The 15,827-nt window shown below is 42.7% G+C and overlaps 1 protein-coding gene across 3 annotated transcripts in view; it reads right to left on the bottom strand.

Annotated features, from left to right (window-relative positions):
• The window catches only part of SPIN1 (spindlin 1), a 68,638-nt gene extending 66,790 nt beyond the window's left edge, over positions 1–1,848 (bottom strand). Inside the window, exon 1 of one of the 3 annotated variants that reach the window (XM_080637859.1) lies at positions 1,599–1,848. The gene's annotated coding sequence lies outside the window, so the exon portion shown is untranslated. Of the gene's footprint in view, positions 1–453; positions 757–1,598 lie in introns of those variants that run through there. The other 2 variants (XM_080637860.1, XM_080637861.1) reach the window with 2 other exon arrangements.
• Between the last annotated feature and the right edge of the window lie 13,979 nt (positions 1,849–15,827).

Raw genomic sequence — 15,827 nt, 5'->3', positions numbered from 1 at the left:
TCCCCATGATTTGTGAGCTGCTTAAGATACTGACAAGGAAATATAGGGAATGCAAAGAAATCCAAAAATATATGCCACGCTTTTTACCTACACAATGCCTATTCTGACATAACTAGTTCAGGTCTTTTTAATGTGACTCTGCTAAGTTGATACCTTACACCTAACTACGAAATTAAAGAAACGGCCCTAGATCATTCTCTGCAAGTGCAACACAATATTTCATCTCTGCCAGCACTTTGGTGCATCAGCCTCCCCCCACCCAAAAAAAGGAAAAGATACGCACATTCCAATCAAGCCTCTCTCATCGGGGCTCACCCACCTCCCCCCTCCTGCCCTCCCTTCCTCCCTCGCCCCAGGCCTTGCCAGGTTCCCAAATCCCTTTCGATTTTTAGGTTTCATGTTGTTGTAAACAGCAAAACGAAAGGAGAAAGCTTCCAAAGCGAGGATCCTTACCCTTGAAATCCCGCCATGCGCGCAATAAGGAGGGTGAATTGTTTTTCCTCCTTTTTTTGGATGGGAGATGAAGGGGGAGGGGAAGAAACAAAAGCCTAAACGGAGGAGAGGCTAGGCAGCGGAGACAGAGGGAGAAGGCGGAGACCCTGGTGGCGGAGCAGGGCGAGCGTCAGCCATGTTGTGTGTGTGTTGGTCCAGTATTTACAAACCTGCAGCTGCAGCAGCGCTTGGAGTCTGGGAGAGAGGGGAACGCAGGGCGGGAGAGAGAAAGGCGAGCAGGGAGGAGAGGCAGGCACAGAGAGAGGGGGAAGGAAGGGAGGGAGGGCGGAGGGAGGAGGGGAAGCGGCAGCACCAGCAGACAAAGGATCCCCGCGCAGCGCCAGCGCAGCGCGCACACACTCGCGCACACTCACGCGCGCTCCCGGGTGCCTCATACCGCGGCAGTGCTGCCCGCAGCCCTGCCGCTGACAGCCCGAGGCGGCGGCTCCCCCTACGCCCGCCACCCGGCCCGGCCGCGCCGACACCGTGTTCACGCCCCCTTCGACCAGCTTTCCGCGGCGGGAGCGCCGGACTGGGGCAAGCTTCACCCCGCCTCCACCTCCCCCTGCGTGCGCTATCAGGGGGAGGCTGATCCGAAGGCAGCCCCTCGGCGGGCCCCAGTCCATATACAATAGCTCCGCAGAAGTTAACGACAGGGGTGTGGGGGGAGAGTAGAGGGCCAAAACTCTTCCCTCCGGCAGGGGATGGAGGGTGGCTGCTGAGAGGGGCCCGTGCCAGGGGAAAACGGCATTCCCCCAGAGCCCGGAAGGGTGGGGGTTGCCAGGCAGCCGCGGCGCTGCGGAGGACGGGACAGCTGAGACGGCAACAAGAGCCCGAGACCCTCGCAGCTTCCGGGTGGGCTGCTGAGCCGGGCGGCGTGGGCGGGACGGGCGGCGGAGGAGGGGGGCGCGGGGCCGGGACGCCGCGGGTGGGTACAGAATGTCAGCCCCGGGGGAGGGGAGGCGAGGCTGGGCTGGGAGCTCCAGATCGGCTCCCCCTACAGCGACTCCCTCCGGCTCTGCCCGGTACTGGGCCGGGCCAGGCCAAGGGCGGTGCGACGGGCTGCGCTCTCCCCCTCCCCTCCCCCGCCTTTGCCGCTCTCTCACCTGCCTGCCGGACGGGCGCCCGGGCGTGCGGGGCGGGCGTCCCGGGGGGGCCAGCGCAGCCGCAGCCCCCCGCCTTGCCAGGCCGCTCAGCTTCTCCGCGGCGGCACCAGGGACGGCCGCTCCCCTTGTCTCGCTTGCCCCCCTCCGCCGCCGCTGCCTCCAGCTCGCCTCTGCCACATTTGGATCCCCTCTGCCTATGCCAGCTCCGCCGCCAGGATAGAGGCCTCCTCACCTTCCTGCCAAATAGTGAGCCCCCCGCATCGAGCCGTTCAAAACACAGGGCCAGGCCCCGCCCTCTTCCTCGCCCTCTTCCTCCCCCGCCCTGCCTTCGCACCCACCCCCCCTTGCCCCCCGGCGCCGGCACGCAGGCGCACTGAGGCGCCCAAACTGCGACAGAAGGGGTGGGAGTGCTCTCCAGCCGCTCGGAGCCTCTCCCAGCGCGCCTGCGTCTATCACCTCTGCCGCTGCTCCCCGCGCGGCTCTCACCGGCATGGAGGTGTTGCGGGCCGCTCTCGGAGCCCTTGGGCGGATGGCCGAATGCCCGGCCGCCCCGAAACACGGCTTACAAGGCCCTGGGGCGGTGGGCGGCTGTTGCTCCGCCCGCACGCTCTCCCTGCGGAGAACGCCCAGCGCCGCCTCACGGGCGGGCCGCAGCGGTCCGTGGCGGCTCGTGGAGGCCGTTCGCTCAGCAGCAATATCTGCTGCCCAGACTCCTCTTGGGTCCGCGGCCTGCCTGGGGCATGAGGCTATGGTTTCCATTGTGTGCGGCGTTTTCTGCGGTGTCCCGGGTCGTCTTACAACCCTCAGGCAATGTCCGGGAGATCTGGGGAAGTGTTAGTGGTCTTGGCTCCACAGAGAAGCCCAAGAGTGTGCAGGTACCCAAAGGCTGGGTAGCGCTTCACCTGAATAGGCAAAATGTAAGTAATAGAGCTTCTCAGGTGTGCCGAGTATTGTGTGATCTCGGGGGAAAAAAAAGGCAAAGGACTGCATTTTGCACTAAAATGTCTTTAAAAATCTGGTATCGTCTTCTGTGAAACAAGGAAACAAGAGAGTGGGGAACACTTCAAAAATCCCTGCTGACCAAAAGCACTGGCTAAAAGTTCTTTACGCAGCCTTGGACTGTCCTGATTGCTGCCAGCAGGCTAAGGACAGTTCCTGAGGGGGCGGTTGATGGAAACCCTGTAAGTAGTCATGGCTATAGAGAAACATCATCTTCTGAGCCACTACTGTTAAATGCTGAGACATCTACAAGAAAAGCAGCAAGCGTCTTAACTGTCATGGAGAGCGTTTTCTGAGTTAAGAAATGTGCAAGATCTATGTGGATTTGAACAGTAGGAGGATATTCAGTAAACCATACCAGAAATTTTTCGATGAACCTGTTTGTAAGCCTTTAATCATAATAAAGGAAACAGCTAAGTCATTTGTAGATAATCTAATGAAAATCTGATATAATTTCGTCAAATTGTGATCCCATCAGCGGTGGTACCATGTTGAAGAGCCATTCATAGCTTCAGGCTGACAAAAAAATATCAGTAACTAAGATTATGTTCTCAAATTAAGTAATTTGTTGGACAGTAAAAACAGGTCAACAGCTGAGGCCTCGTCTGCTTCAGCAGATGAGTACGTTTTCTGACGTAGAGTTGGCAAGTGTATCGTGACATGATACAGTTTCTTCTATTGCAACACATATGACAAACTTCAGTTCATTACCGGAAACATGAAGTACTGTTATGTGTAGAGCTTTTGCATGTAGCTAAGAGCCCCATATATGCTTAGAATCTGAAATGTGGGGAGAGGATGATTTGGTTCAAAGGATGGATACACATTTGGGATTTCTTAATTCAACGGTAGCAAACACAGGTTAAGATCCAAATTCTCAATTCACACTCATGGATCATGTTATTAATTAATTCATAGTCCTTGACAGAAAAGAAAATAAAGTAACATGAAAGTACAGGCATACATATTTTGCTTAAAATTGTTACTGGCAAAACAGGAGAACAAAGAATTTTACCTTCAGTCAGCCCTTTGTTAATTTCACAGCTCTCAGTTTCATCAAAGAGAGACTGTATCCCAAATAATTCCTCTTACAGGCAGGTCTCCCAGAATGTGGGAGGTTTTCTGTTTACAATTTAAAGAAACTTAAACCAAATATGGCTAACTAAAATGAGATGTTTCCAAGAACATTACTAAAAGAGAGTAAGAAAACATGAAACCGGATAAATATTGGTAAAGATGAGGATACAGCTTCATAATGCTGTGCTGTCCAAGCAGGATTATAAAATCCATAGCCACATATGTATATCAGTAACATATTACAAGACGGCTGTTGAGATAAGCAACCACTAGTTGAATTTTCCTGAAATTAACCATAAAATTATAGACTGGTTTGGGTTGGAAGGGACCTTTAAAGGTCATCTAGTCCAACTCCTCTGCAATAAGCAGGGACATCTTCAACTAGGTCAGGTTGCTCAGACCCCCATCCAGCATGACTTTGAATGGTTCCAGGGGTGTGGTGTTTACTCTTTGAGAAACCTGTTCCAGTGCCTCACCACCATCATTGTTTTGTGGAAAAATGAGGCACTTCGTGCATAAGAGGCGCATTTTTTCCGAGTTCCTTATGACATTTGACTGAGGGTTGTCGTACGAGAGTCCACTGACAGAGGTGCCAGGATCTGTGGTGTCAGCCCATAGGAACCTGGGCCTCCCTAGCAGAACTTTCAGAGCTTATCTAGGACTCACTGAAGAGTTCCACAGACTCACTTTACAGACTTTGATACTGATTCAGTTCAGGGGGCACAGTTGCTATAGTCCCTGCTCCTATCTTTTGAAGAATGGCGTTGATTGAAGAATAGGGTTGATTGAAGAATGGGGTTGCTTAAAGAATGGGGTTGTAAATAAGTAACTTCAAGGACATTAGACTTCGTTAACAACTAAAGAGATAAGAAAACTAAGATAAGCCTGGTGGTTACTGACATGACAACGATCCTAAAATGAAATGATGAAGAGGAAGATGATGAAGAAATAACCACCAGGGGTCCCAAAGCACACTACCACATTTTAGTGAGCATGCAGGAGGAATTCTCTAGAAGGACGATGTAATGTATACGTAACTTCAATGAATATATATGTAATCTAATGAATATGTATGTTTAAGGACAATATAATCACAGCCTGGTTGATCCTGGAACGAGGCATGCTAGGAGGAGCTATCCCCTATGTCTCTGAGTGCCACAGCGAAGAATTGTCAACTTAAACTTTGTTGGCGAGCTCCTGCAGATTTCTCCGAGCTCTATCTACGGAACTTCCATAAAAGTATCAGTAGATTTCATTCTGGTAGATTGTCGTATCTTCTCCAAGATTGTTTAGTTCCTTACGGAGTTGATTTCTGAATGGATTTTGTGTGATTCCAGAAGATTTTGGGCAGGGATTATTTATCAGTGAGTTGAATTGCACCTCTGGATGGCTGTGATTTTCTTTATCCCAAGTAGCTTTGATTAAAAGGTGGTCGCCTCTGGCTAAAGGTTAGATTACTCTGTAAAGTGAGACAAGGAAGCACAAAATGAAATACAAACTTTTGTAAATAAGTAGAACCAGTTCTAAGTAACGTTAAATTTGGTGGCTTTGTAACAGTAGCAATGGAAAATAACTGAGGTACATATTTCACAGAAGAAAAAAATAGTCAGAGTGCAGCTAGAGAATATAATGAGAATCCTCGTATATGATAAACCATTGTAGCTGACATAGTTTTAGGTCCTTATGACCTTATGTCGTGGTTTAAGCCCAGGCCGTAAATTAGAACCACGCAGTCTACTTCCCTCCCCCCTTTTTTCCCCCCCTTCCTGGAGGGACGGGGAGGAGGATCGAAAGAATGCAACTCCCACGGGTTGAGATAAAAACAGTCCAGTAACTAAGGTATAACACAAACCACTGCTGCCACCACCAACAATAATAATGATAAGGGAAATAACAAGGGAAGAGAATACAACACCTCACGATCCGTCGACCGATACCTCGCCCCCACCCTGCAGCAAACTAGCCCTTCCGGGTAACCCAGTTACATCCTGGGCATGACGTGCTGTGGTATGGAATACTTCTTTGGTTAGTTTGGGTCAAGTGTCCTGTCCCTGCTTCCTCCTGGCTTCCCCTCCTCCCTGGCAGAGCATGAGACTCACAAAGTCATTGGTCAGACCAAACATTGGTGTTATCAGCTCTGTTCCCAGGCCGAAAGCCAAAAACACAGTGCTGCACCAGTTACTAAGAAGGAGAAAAAATGACTGCTACTGCTAAACCCAGGACACGTTAATACAAAAATGTGGAAGAAAAACAGGATAGAAAACAGGATGTGTAGATAAAGAGTATCTGAAACTGGCAGATGTCCAGGATGGGCTTCAGCTAAACTAACTAACAAATAGAAGGACAGGATGATTATATCTGCAGCGTTACCGAACCAATTAAACTGGTGTAAGCATTATCTACTCTGCATGCTTCAAAGACTGCCAGAAGTGATGAAGATTGTTGGAACAAGTAAACGACCCCCAAAGAATTTTTTGTATGCATACGGGGAAACTTTCTGGAAGAACGATGTAATGCATAAGTAGCCTCATGAATATGCATGTATGTACGTAATGAATATGTATGTTTAGTGACTATATAAGGACGGCTTGTTTAGCAATTAGGAGAGATACGCTAGGAGGAGCTATCCCTCATGTCTCCTGGTGCCGCAATAAAGAATACCTGCTTGTCAACTTAAACTTTGCTGGTGAGTTCCTGGAGATTTCTCTGAATCAAAAGAAACACCGAGATCTGGACTTTGTGAGGTTTTCTGCCTTCTGCCTGGAGCAGAGTGAGGGCCGTGATTAGTATAAATCACAGTTTGAATCGTAGAATAGTTAGGGTTGGAAAGGACCTTAAGATCATCTACTTCCAAACCCCTTGCCATGGCCAGGGACACCACACTCTAAACCATGTCACCCAAGGCTCTGTCCAACCTGCCCTTGAACACCGCCAAGGACGGAGCATTCACAACTTCCTTGGGCAACCCATTCCAGTGCCTCACCACCCTCACAGTAAAGAATTTCTTCCTTATATCCAACCTAAAATTCCCCTGTTTAAGTTTGAATCCATTACTCTTCAGATACTGGAAGGCTGCTGGGAGGTCTCCATGCAGCCTTCTCTTCTCCAGGCTGAACAGCCCCAACTTTCTCAGCCTGTCTTCATACAGGAAGTGCTCCAGGCCCCTGATCATCCTTGACCCTCCTCTGGACTTGTTCCAACAGTTCCATGTCCTTTTTATGTTGAAGACACCAGAACTGTTCGTGAGGTCTCACTCCAAGTGAGGTCTCACGAGAGCAGAGTAGAGGGGCAGGATCACGTCCTTCGACCTGCTGGTCACGCTCCTTTTGATGCAGCCCAGGATACTGTTGGCTTTCTGGGCTGTGAGTGCACACTGAAGCTGGCTCATGTTAATTTTCTCATTGACCAACACCCCCAAGTCCTTCTCTGCAGGGCTGCTCTGAATCTCTTCTCTGCCCAACCTGCAACTGTGCCTGGGATTGCTCCGACCCAGGTGTAGGACCTCGCACTTGGCATAGGTAAACTTCATAAGGCTGGCATCAGCCCACCTCACAAGCATGTCAAGGTCCCTCTGGATGACATTCCTTCCCTCCAGCATTATCAACCGAACCACGCAGCTTGGTGTCATTTGGCAAAGTGGTTTTACAGGTGTTCTTCCCTTGTAATTGGCTGGACCTCCTGCATGGTCCCAGCATCCCGCGACAGTGCAGTCACTCTCAAATAAATAGTAACACTCTTTCCTGGGAAAAATGGGGCTAAAACCTCTTATTCACCTGTTAAAATTTGTCTGGCTTAACTAAAATGCACTGATGCATTCATTGAATGACTTCAAGTTGCTCTGCTAGAAAGTGATCTGCTGTTACAGCTTTTTCTAGCTCATTTCCCAGACCATCCTGTTTCTAATCTTGCAGTTTTCCAACATCTAACTCTAGTTGTTTAATTTGTAAATGAGGTCTAAGATAATTTCTTCTGATTTAGTTACTGTTCAGTTCTGTTAATTTGGAAATTTCATTTTCGATTCTTCTATTTCTGTATTTCTTTTTCAAGATCTTTTTCTCCTTAAATTTTTATCTGAGAGATCCTATGCATGATGTAAGGCATACAACAGAGTCCAAATGACACAAGCTTTGTTTTTACTGCCTTTCAATTTTGCTGATTTGCAATGAATAATGCATGTTTCACAGGCAATAAAGATGATATCTTATATTTTGAACTGGCCAGTGCTCCAAGAATATTTCCTTTGTTTAGTCACACACTTGGAGAACATCTTTTTCTTCTTCAGTATATTTTTTAGCACAATATGCATGGGCTGTTTTATCTTGTGTACTTCCCATACTGCCTTTACACAAATACTAAAACCGAATTACAAGCCCATTACAATTACATTCTTTTATGTAAGAACAAATTCCAGATATACTTCTTCAGAGTTCAGTTGCTTCTGAGCATACAGAGTGCCAGAACAGAATGTGCACTGCCAGTAACTGCACTTAGCACCCTCGCTCACTAGCTGTCAGATTTTACTGCAAGGCTTGTCTTCTCAGTTTATGTGCCACAAAACAAAAATGGGATGTGGCTGCTTCTTTAAAGAAATACTGTGACTCCTACCAGGTGTTGTCTTCTTGTTCCTGAAGTAATCGGGCCAAATGTGAAGTTAACAAAGAGTGATTTCTCCGGGATATCTGCACCCAAGTGCAAAAACTGCTTTCAGTCCTACACATTCTACTTACAGTGTAGTTCCCTTTATGCTATTAGGAGGAGGACAAGTTAAAAAGGGAATTTTAACTACTGTTGATGCAGGACTGCATCAGGATAGTTGTAGATGTCTTCTCCTGGGAACAAAGGGAGGTTGTCGAGAGCCATTTCCTTGCCAACCTCTCTTAGTTCTCTGTGGGTACTGGGAATTTTCCACCGAAGAGGCTGCATTTTCATACCTGGAAGGAGAAATGCATAATAATGCATTTCCATTCCCTGCCCATCACAGGTGTGGTGATCCCTGAGCAGGTATGGGAGACTGTTTCCTTGATTGTGAAGCATTTGAGATTGACTGCCCATCAAGGCCATTTGTTCTTTCTCCTGAATTACTAATAGCTCTTCCCTGATTCATTGAGTAGGCACTGCAGGGCAAACCTAACTGTTTAACCCTGAAAGCTTTGGGTCTCACATTCTGCTTCAGCATGGATCTCTGTGAATCAGTGGATTGCCTGAGTACAAGCTGGAAGCTCTGCATTACAGTACTCCCAGATGATGTTCATTCAGGTTATCCAAGGAAGTGCAGGTGGTCGTGTTTGTACAGAGAAGGTCAAGAGTGTGCAGATACCTGAGAGCTAACTAGCATTTCACATGACAAGGCAACCTGTTTCTAAGTAGTAGGGTCCGTCAGATGTTGACAAGAGCAAAACCAATGACTGCATTTTGTGCTCAGTTGTCTTCTTTATGGAAGAGACCAAGCATTATTTCTTGGGATGGAGAAGGAGTAGTTTCTTCAAAATGATTTCTTTAAAATCATGGCCTTCTTGTCATCTGTAAAACAGAGAAACAGATGGTGAGGGAGCACTTCAAAAGTCTCTGCTGAACATAAGTACTGGCTACAAGTTCTTTACCTGGTCTTGGTGGACTGTTGTCAGTGATCCTAGCTTTTAGCTTCCATTTGGTTGGCAAGCCTTCCATTAGAGCTTTGCATATGTAGTGTGACATGACTTTTTCTGTTATAACGTCGTGGGACAAAGATACGCAAAGTGATTCGTAGAACTCACTAAGAACTCACCGACAAAGTTGACAAGCAGGTAGTTTATTGCAGCGCTGAGAGATGCGGGGGATAGCTCCTCCTAGCGGCTCTGCCGAACCTCAGACTGTGGTTATATTGTTGCTTAACATATATATTCATTAAACATCATACATATCTATTAACCATCCGAGAATTGCTTTACGCAATTCCACGCCCATTTCCACATGTGCACAACAACGTGATAGTGGTCTTTGGGGGTTGTTTACTTCTTCCAACAATCTTCTTCACTTAGCCGCTTCTTGAACTGGTTCTGGCAATCTTTGAAGCATGCACAGTAGATAAATGCTCACACCAGCGTAACTGGTTCAGTAAGACTGCAGACATAAGTGAATGATTTCGTCCTGTCCTTCTACTTGCCAGTTAGCTTAGCTACAGCACATCCTGGACATCTGCTAGTTTCAGATACTCTTTATCTACATGTCCTGTTTTTCTTACAGTTATTTGGTACTAAGTTCATAAGGACCTAAACCTACACCAACTACGATTTATATTGTACAAGGATTCTCATTATGTTCTTTGGCTGCATTCTTACTAGTTTTTGTGAAACATTTACCTAAGTTACTTTCCATTGCTATTGTTACAAAGCCATCAAACTTAATGTTATTTAGAACTGAATTTATTTATTTACAGAAGATTATATTTCATTTTGTACTTCCTTGTCTCAGAAGACAGTCATGAAACACTCTGAAATTGGCTCCCTGTAAGAGTCGAAAAGAGTCTGATTGAAGGCCATCATATTCTGAAATAAACCTAATTAACAAAATCCTATAAACTGTCTTATAAATTACCACTCTTTTGTTTTGTTTTTTAAAGTGCTGTACATAAACTTCCTAGAATTTTGGAATGCTTTAATTACTACCTAGTTTTTCTGGGAACTGAATGGCTCAACTCTTCCAGAAGCTTTGAAGGCCATTGAAGTGCTTTGGATGGGAACCAGGTTCTCTCCAGATACAAAAAGCTTTTCTTTTCCAACATCCTCCCAGCCTAAGAACAGTCAGCTGTAACTAGTGAAGAATCAGAGCCCTCCTGACATAATGGTAGAATCAAAAAGCCTCAGAATCCTAGTAGGAAGATCTTCGCTTGATCTGAATTTGAAGGAGGAATATCATCTTGCCTCTGAACCTGGTTTTGAGCCAACATCTTTAAATGTTGGGATAAATCAACCAGTTCTCCTTTAACTTTGCTTTAAGGGAATAATTAAGGGGACTTTATTGCTTTATTAAAGGGTAACTCTAACTGAGTACCTGGCCAATTTGTATTTTCCAAGCAAGTTGCTATAAAACTGATACAGAAATTATCTAAAATTAAGAGAAACGGAGGCCTTCTTCCAGTGGGTTTGCTGAATGACATGGTTGCAACACCTACAAAATGTCATGCCCGCAGGAACCAAACATCTGTCATTTAACAATTTTAGTGAAAGAGCAATAAGCTTCAAATTTAGGTAATCTATATTAAAATTTGCTTTTTTTTAAAGTGGATCTTTGCATACATCAGAATGTGGTGAATAAAGCTCATCTTTTAAGAGAAATGCTCTAAACCCCAAGATCTATCAGATAGTTCTACCTTCTCACAGAGCAACTTCTGATCAATGTATTTAACTTATAGGAGCAGGCTTACAATGAATATGCTTAGAATTGAAACATATGTAAAAGAGAAATGAAATTAAAAAAACCCCAAATCAACCCTGTTTAAATCAGTACTTTAGTCTGAGCAATAAAAAACAAAACCCAAGGTTTTAGAGGTTTGATGGAGAAGATTTTGTGGCAAAATTATTTTGTTCATAGCTCAGTCTCAATTCATTATTAGATTTTCTTCTTTCTGTCAACAGTCTTCATTTTTACTAGTGTAGTTATATTCTTTTGGTAAGTAAATGATCTACTGCTACGTGTTAAAGAGTGATAACCTAATGAAGTGGGAAAAGAGCCTAATAAATGTTCTTCAAGAGAATACTTACAGATTCTTCCTTTCCTGACATTCCTTTAAAACAGATAGGACTTTCTGTCATGAAAATGAGACACTTCTTCACAGACTTGCTTTGGTCACAGCAAGAGAGAATCCAAAATTAATTATACTACTATTGCAGTAATTTAAACCCTTCTCCTTCCACACTTGTATCTTCCCTCCTTCCTTTCACACACACACATATACACACAAAGGCAGTAGTCCTCACTCAGCCTTTTGGTAGACAAAGTATAGCAGTTTTTCCCCTTGATAATTTCCATGTAGGTAGGAGAAGTCTTTATGACAGACAAGGAAGGTATGTACTCTAAAATACACCTTTTCTTCATTATTTCATTTATATGGACTTTGAAACACAAGAAGCTTGATGAGCAGCTTAATATACAAATTCGTGACATTCATTTCCACTCTGAGAGTTTTTGCTTTAAAGGAGGTACAGAAGCATTTGAGACATGTGTTGTCTGTGTAATGTGCTCTAAAGCTTTCCAGGGAAACCAAAGAATAATATAAAGTAATGCACCACAGGAAAAACAAACAAACCAAACAACCCAAAACCCAATATTGCGAGAAATCGTGCCAAAAAAAAGGCATGACATCCCAAATTATTAATAGCTTTTAAAGAAGGTAGGAAATCTGTTCTTTCAAAGATTTAGTACTGAGAAGAAAGAAAGAAAATAGTCCTTTTTAGGGAAGCCAAGTTTATTGCCATACCAGACCGAAAATAGGATGTAGATAATCTTGTGTGATCCTGCTTCCAGTAATATTGGGTTAATTAGGAAACATTGTAGGCTATTTTGAAGTTACATATTGAGCATAATGCCTCATTCCATTTCAATTTTCCATAGTATTTACTGAACTTTTACTTTGTATTTTTAATTTTTATTTGTTGTTCATTCACTTTTTATGGATAATACCTTCATTACTTTTTTTGTTATAATTCAATCATGTCCCTTCCAGTTTAGATACATTGTTAATTTTTATGCATGGGTTGTATAAAAAGAAAATTAAATTTTAATACATTCTGTATTGATGCTGAAGGTGGGATATGTACGTAACTTGGTAGAATGATTTACTGTGTTATGATGGTCTCAGCTGTGATGATCTAAGGATACAAATTAGACTGCTTTATAGTGATATTTATCTAGTAGGCTTCTAGTGGAATGAAGAAGATAAAAAGAAAAAAGATAAAAAAAAGATAAAAAGATTAAAAAAAGATAAAAAGAAAAAAGGTAAAAAAGAAATAGTAACCTCTAGACTACTTGGTGCACTTAAACTCACACATTAACACATCCGCCTTCATAAAACCAGAAACCATCTAAAACGTATGCTTTCATAAAAGCCTCAGTTACTTTATACACAGCTGTAACTGCAACACAACTTTAAAAGAAATTCATGAAATTAGGGCAACTCAAAGGAAATATATTTGGAGAGGCTCAGAACTGGAAGTTTTTCTTTTTTATCTTTCCTTTTTGGAAAAAAAGTCCTTTTTGGAAAAAAGTCGCTACACCAGATCAATACAATGTGAAGTGATAACTCATACAGTTATATCACTCTGTTTTGAAAATTCTATGAGAATTTGTTAAATATATTTAAAGAAGGTTTGGTGTTGCATAAACCTTATTTCCCTGCAGGCCAGTGAGACTCAGCAGGGCCAGGCATTTGGGAGACTATATAACAAATGGAACCAGATTGCACCAGAACAATGGATAAAAGATCTACCTGCAGATCTTCACAACTGTTTCAGTAGATGCCTTCCACAGCTGAACTGTCAAAATACAGGAATTCTGCAAATGCAGTTCGTAGAATGTGATATACTCCATTTCATTCATCACATGGCTTAGTAGAGACAGTGTGGGCTAAACTGACCAAACACTGCTCATTAGCATTGAACCAGTCAGTGAAGGATGGAGATACCTATTTAATGGAAGTGTATTCCCATAGTCTAGAGATTAAAAAAAAAAAAAGCAAACCAAAAAAACCTTTGAAAACAAACTTGGGAGCAAACATTCACAGAAGGGAACTAAAAATCCCTAACTAAATCAAATTAAAATAATGGATTTTGTCACGTTTCTCTTTATACACGTGATCTAAAATTTCACTGCACATTCTATGAGCTCTCGCTTTTATTCTATCCCTTGATAATATTTAATACCCTTGGTGCAGAGCATTATTTTTCTCTGGTGTTTTATGTTGATTAGTACAATTCAGTTAAATTTAGACTGGATATTCTAGCTTAATGTGTGCTAATTCTATTTGATTTCTCAAAAGAACTTAAAGTTCATCTGGTTTGGTTTCTCCTCCAACTCCCTGTTCTGTTGGTAAGTGCAATAGCACAAATTATTTCATATATAAATACCTGTTAGCATTATTGTGACTGAACATTCTTGTGAGCTTAAGTGCCTAGATGAGGACCATTAAGGCTTTCCCATGCTTTTTGTGCCAAACTAGGCTGCCACACATATTTTGACTACTCATTTAATGAAATTCTGTAATCTACAGTCTAAAAATAAGTCTTTTCAGTCTGTTTATGTTTAATAACACTGCTAAAGTAGTCAGTCTGAGCACTCTTTCATATTCTGGAGCCAATACATAGCAGCCAGACAGCAGATATTCTAATGTACAGTTAATATGCACTATAAAGATCACATTGTAAATCTTTATATGAATTAACAGAGCTCATTAATTTACAGGTTCTCAGCACCTGTATATTAAATCTTTTCCTTCTTTCTTAACTTGATTCGGAGGAAACTCCAGGAACAAACTTGCCAACAAAGTTTTCAAGCTGACAAGCAGGTATTCTTTATTGTGGCGCCGGGAGACACGGGGGATAGCTCCTCCTAATGTGTGTCTCCCTCTATTGCTCCATACACTGCCTTATATAGATGTTGGGCATACATACATATTCATGAGGTAACGTATGGATTACATAATTTTCCAGAGAGTTCCCCGCATGAGTACAAAATTGTGGTAGGGGTCTGTGAGGGTCGTTTACTTCTTCCAGCAATCTTCATCACTTCTGGCTGCCTTTGACGCATGCGCAGTAAATGCTCATACCAGCTTAATTGGATTGTTAACACCAAAGACATAATAATCCTTCTAGCTTCCTACTTATCAGTTAGTTTAACTGTAGCCCATCCTGGACACCTGCCATTCCCGGATACTCCTTATCCCTATGTCTCGTTATTCTAGACTATTTTTCTTAAAACTATGTCAACTATAACAACTTATCTTGCACAAGAATTCTCAGTGTTTTCTCTAGCTGTACTCTATTTTTCCCTCTACATATCATGTCCCTCAGTAATTTTCCACTGCTACTGTTACAAAGCCATTACACTTAGCATTACTTAAAACTAATTCTAAAAGTTTATATATTCTATTTTATGATTTTATGGCCCCCTTTGTTTCAAACTCGAAAGAGAAACATATCTAGCGTTAGATTTCAATTCAAGAAAACAGATTGTTAATGTTCACCCCAAACTCCAAGTGATAGTTTTTAGTGGTCGTTATAATTGCAGATAAGAAGTTTCTTCCATTCCTTTCTGTAGGCTACAATCATGCCTTTTAAGCATTTTGATTGTTTCCATCTACTGTGTATTTCTTTAATAAAAATCCCCGTGAACATATCACAGGTAAATGGATGGCTGTAGAATGTGTTTTCTTACAGTCTTCCATGGACATGTATTTTTTATCAAACATACAAATCTGTAGTCTGGGCACACATTCATGACAGAGTTGATTAGTTTCCTCTCTTATACTATTTTCTACACCCCACAGATCCTATAATAAAGATGACTGCAAAACAATTTATGTTTTTAAACAAACCCTGAGGATTTTCATTAAGATGTTTTATTGAGGAAAACATATACCTGTCTAAGCAGAACTAGAATTTCGCTTTTAATTTTTTTTTTTAAAGTTTAACTATTCTCTACAGTGATAAAAAAAAAAAATCTGAAATCCTGAAATCAGGTGATCGTTGGGAAGAATAAATAATATCCCATGGAAATTAAATCAATACTGAAAAATATAGGAAAGTTGCCTGAAACAGTTCTGGCTTGACTTTTTAATGGATCAGATTAATCTGAAATAAGCTAACCAGCCTCCCTGCTGTAAAGGTGCTGCAGAAAGAAAGTTGTTTGAAAAATACTGAAGCAAACAGTTTCTATAAATTTTTGATCCATAGTGGATTTGTTTTCATTAGGAAAGCAAAATAAATCATAAGTTCCTGCTGCTAGGAGATACTTAGAATTAACTGGCAGAAAAACTTACCATGCAATGAAGTCAGTTGCTTGCAGAAATCATCAGTCTTTGCAACAGGATAGTATTTGAATATCTTACTTTTTAAGGCAGGGTTGTTGTATACTGTAGCAGGAGGAAGAAAGATGATCCTTGAAGTTTTCTATCTGGGGTTC

Source organism: Psittacula echo (genome assembly GCF_963264785.1).
Source record: "Psittacula echo genome assembly, chromosome: Z".
NCBI lineage: Eukaryota > Metazoa > Chordata > Aves > Psittaciformes > Psittacidae > Psittacula > Psittacula echo.
The sequence above is the reverse complement of the archived record's forward strand: the minus strand, read 5'-3'. Positions and strand labels throughout refer to the sequence as shown.